At 33.6% G+C, this 4,736-nt stretch overlaps 1 long non-coding RNA gene across 1 annotated transcript; it reads left to right on the top strand.

The window, feature by feature from the left end:
• Positions 1 to 209: 209 nt before the first annotated feature.
• LOC141302394 (uncharacterized) lies at positions 210 to 4,432 on the top strand. The gene is made up of 6 exons (XR_012342385.1): positions 210 to 373; positions 707 to 732; positions 910 to 1,006; positions 1,338 to 1,427; positions 1,735 to 1,817; positions 3,522 to 4,432. It is a non-coding gene; the product is annotated as an uncharacterized lncRNA (long non-coding RNA).
• Positions 4,433 to 4,736: the final 304 nt, after the last annotated feature.

The raw sequence follows: 4,736 nt of genomic DNA, 5'->3' as shown, positions 1-4,736 counted from the left end.
CCCCTTTGAACAAGAGCTAATTTCAGGAGTTTGCAAGCAGTTTCATTTAAAACGGAGAGAGCTGCCTTCAGCCAGTGTTTTCTGTTTTACTGACATGAGAGTCAACCCAGACAGCACACATACGTCGGGCCGACGTCGGCCCGTGAACAGAACGTCGGCCTCATAAACTCTAGATCTAAAAAGGATCGGCCAGGCATAGGCGGGTGTAATTCAGTCACTGCTCTATTTTGCCAGCTCATCAAACATCGGCTCTGAGTCGGCTCACGACAAAAGGCCGATGCCGCACTTTTCTGTTTGAATTTGTACGGTTATTCGTCTCTTAGCAACCCACCAGAAAGATGGCTACACCTCCGGCGACATCCGTGGCTTTCAGGTAAGTTTTCACTTGAGTTAAATTGGAAAAAATATATTATTTTGTTAATTCCGTGACACTTTATAACTAATAAGGCGCTTGGTGCACTGTAGTACAGGTAAAAAGACTTTGCCTTGAGCCCAACTTGAGAATTGGGCTCATTTCCAAATAACTTTTACTTGTTAAGCTAACGTTAACGGATTACTGTGTTTCCAGTAGTTTTTCTGAGGGGACGAGCTAGACGCTGAGCAGCAAAAAGCTTAGTTCAGAGTTTGTTTTTAGTTTTTATTTCAATAGTGTTACACTGCTTTGTCCTAACTAACGTTTTTCGTCGTGTTTTTCACTCTGTTACAGGCTGCCAGAAAGTCTCCGTCTCTATGGTGAGCCATGCTAACGTTATTGTTGCGGTTCCTTTTTAAACTAAAAATCTGTTTTAAATTCATGATTGGATAATGATTAAATGAAACTAGATTAATAATGTAATGATTCAATTCTAGATGTTTACTTTTGTAAATACTGCGTGACTTTGACGTATTTTAATATGTTGAATATCTAAGTTTACGCTGGAGAGGTTGCCATGGAAACGGGGCGGCAGCAAGACACCTGACACAAAACTCCGTCTCTCGGTGCTGTTGTCGTCGTCGCTGCTTTTAGGTAAGTTTAGTGCTTAAAATCACACAAGTATTACATATAACTGTTCCTTACTTGTAATTGACTCGTTTCTGTTGAATATTTACTTAGTAGAAATGGTTTAATGTCTTCGAAAAAGTTCGTTAGCATCTCACAGATGAGGTATGCTAACTCTAGAGATTGAGCTCTTGTTTATGAATTTTTTTTATTTTTATTTATTTATTTTTTTTGCTGACAGATTGTCTGTGGGTTATTGGAAGTAGGCTCATTTATTGAACCTAAATGGCTGAAAACAAGTGAAAATGCTTCTTGATCTTGTAAGGTAAACACATACTGACAAAATATGTTCTTTCAGGATGACAGAAATAAAGCCTCCACAACAGAAGGGAAGCTCCAAGGTTTCAAAATGTCTGAATAGAGCTGCTGACAGAAGCAGGAAATACAGGTGAACCGAAGAAGCTCATAAAAATAACTTAATATGCATTTTTCACACAATATATTTAACCTATATAACCATGTGTCTGTTAAATTATTTTGCTAAATTAATATTTATTATAGTAATTTTAAGAAGCTTTTCACATCCAAATGTAACTACTTAACACTAAAAACATATTGTTATATAATTGTAGTATATTATGTATTCTTTTTTTCTGCATTGTACCTGTACTTTAACTTGTTTAACCTTCTAATAAACCAGCAACTGCATACTAAATATTGTGGTCTCTGTGACAAATTGCATGTTTTGTTCCTAGATTCTTCCATGATGATGGCCTGTGGCAGATCAGCAGACTCAGAGTGAACCTTCTTCTCCAAAGTACTGTAAACCAATGATCTAGTAAGTAAAATATCAAACATACACTACTGTTTCGTAAGTTTTGGTATGGTAAAGTTTCTTCTGCCCACCACAGCTTTGTGTATTTTGATAAATAATACAGTTAAGCAGTAATATTGTAAATTTAATATAATTTAAAATGATTGTTCTCTATTTTAATATAGTTAGAGAACTAATTTATTTCTGTGATGCAAAGCTACATTTTCAGTATCTTTACTCCGGTCTTCAGGGTCACATGATCCTTCAGAAATCATTAATCATGTGTTTGAGTTTAAGCAAGAGGATATTTTGATGAATAAAAATATATATATATATTTTCTTTTTTTTCATTTACAGCATTTATTTAGTTTCCTTTAACTTTTGATAATTGATAATGATAAGACATTGATAATTAGACATTAAAAATGTTTTTTCAGCAGCAAATCACCAAATTAGAATGATTTCTGAAGGATCATGTCACACTGAAGACTGGAGTAAAGATGCTGAAAATGCAGCTTTGATAAAAAGAAATTAAGTTCACAATATATTCACAAAAATCTGTTAATTTGTAATAATATTTTACAATATTATTGTTTTTACTTCATTTTTGATCAAATAAATGCAGCCTTGGTGAGCAGAAGTGTCTTATTTCAAAGAAGTAAACTTTTGAAAGGAAGTGCACATTACAGTTATGATGTACCTCCCACTTATAGGGCTAGTTCACCTAAAAATGAACATTCTGTCATTAATTACTCACGCTAATGTTGTTCCAAACCCGTAAGACCTCCTTTCATCTTCTGAACACAATTTAAGATATTTTTGATAAAATCCAAGAGCTTTCTGACCCTGCATAGACAGCAAGGGTACCACCAAGACAGAGAAGGGTAGTAATGACATTGTTGACATTGTCCATGTGACATCTGTGGTTCTACTGTAGTTTTATGAAACTCTGAGAGTAATTTTGTGCACAAAAGAAACTAAATTGGTACTCTCGTAGCATCATAAAATGAAGGTTGAATCGCTGATGTCACATGGACTATTTTAATAATGCTTTTACTACCCTTCTGTGTCTTGACCGTGTCAGGGCCCTTGCTGTATATGCAGGGTCAGAAAGCTCTCAGATTTCATCCAAAACATCTTAATTGGTGTTTTTAAGATGAACAAAGGTCTTACAGTTTTGTAATGACATGAGAGTGAGGAATTAATGAAAGAATTTTCATATTTGGGTGAACTAACCCTTAAAATTATACTGTGGCATATGTAGTCCATTCCGTGTCTGTTCCCTGAATACTGAGGGCAAATAATATATTTACCAAGGGTTCTATAAAAATTCTTATTGTGATTAAACCAGATCACAATAAACACAAATACGGGCAACAGCAGCGATAGTATTTGGCCTCTAATGAGGTTACAAAACTCAGGACTATTGATAATAGTGAGAATGTATCAAAGTCCACTAAAGTATATAAGCACATTTTTTGTATTTTATTCCTTAACTTTAAAATAGTCTTCCTGATAATGTCCAGGGGTCAGGTACAATCTTTTTGTTTAAATTAAATAAAAATACACATTTTTAGCCAAGCATTCACATAACACATCTCAAAACATTGCACTACAATTATATGTAATTTAAATAAATCATCCTTTGTCTGAAATAATATGAAAAGCTGCTATGCTAATCTTTCTCCTTTTGCTTTCCTGTTTCTTTCTCTGGATGCCCATCCCAAGGTTACCAGAGGTTACACCAGTTCAAGATCAGATCCAGCCTTACTTGTGAAGACTTCAGAAGACGGCAACACTCAAGTCTTCAGATGATGCCAGCTGTACATGGACATACAAAACTGTGAAATATTATCCTTATATTGCCTTTAAGGGTATACATTTTCAAGCCGCTTTGTATTATTGCAGTGTTTCTAATATCTGTAAATCTGTTTACCTATAAATCCCTTTTTACTTATAAGCAACACTCTGCAGGATGACTCATAATGAAATTATGAATTTTGACAAAAACACTTTTTGCATCAACAAAATGACAAAATACTGCGTTTTCCGTCATGCAGCAGAGTTTTGCTCATAAATAAACTGGGGATCTCAGAGAAATCTTTTACATATATTAACAACTTTGTAACATACAAAGTGGATTGAACATTGTTGACCTTACCCTTTAATAATGTTAAATGATTGTGTTTAACTGAACACTTCACTGGAGACTTTAGTAATGTTTTATCATAAAAGATTTTAAAATTTGTATCATATAACTTAAAACATTTTAACTGCTGTAGTGTTTGCTCAGTTTTTATTTTGTGTTCATGTAGCTCTTGTAATATTGTACATTGGTTTTTGCCATGAAGATAGATTAGATTCTGATGTGGCAATGAAAATAGATAATTACCTTTATCTTTGAGATGCTGTCATATGGACATTTCTTTGTTGCTAAAAGATCTTTCCCAGTAAGTCTCAGTCACCTCTGGCTGATTAAAGTTTTTTTTTTTTATTTACATTGTAACCTTGGAAAAATGCATTTTCTGTAAACCTACTTTGAAATGAGAAGTATTATGAAATGTGTATATAATTATAGAGCAGTTAACCATGGTTTTTCAATAGCAAAACTGTAGCAACTATAAGTGTAGTAAACAAGTTTTTTTTTTTTTTTTTTGGTTCATAAGGTTTTGATGCCATGGTTCTACTATAGTTGAATTGTAGTAATACTAAAGTAAAACTGTGGTAAGCATGACTGTAGTAACCATAGTTTTTTTAAAATCATAATAAATGTGGTTGCTATGGTTTTACTGCAAATACTATAGTAATGGTTAGTTTTGTACTTACTGTGGTTTTAATGCAACAGTCATTGTTAAACGGTTATTGTAGTAAAAATATTGATTTAGTTTTTACTATGGTTTTACTGCAAATGCTGTGGTTAATCTTTGAAAGAGTGAATGATTC

The sequence above is a fragment of the Garra rufa genome, unplaced genomic scaffold, assembly GCF_049309525.1.
Source record: "Garra rufa unplaced genomic scaffold, GarRuf1.0 hap1_unplaced_001, whole genome shotgun sequence".
In the NCBI taxonomy this organism is placed as follows: Eukaryota; Metazoa; Chordata; class Actinopteri; order Cypriniformes; family Cyprinidae; genus Garra; species Garra rufa.
Note: the sequence above shows the minus strand (reverse complement) of the source record. Positions and strands in the feature narration are given on the sequence as shown.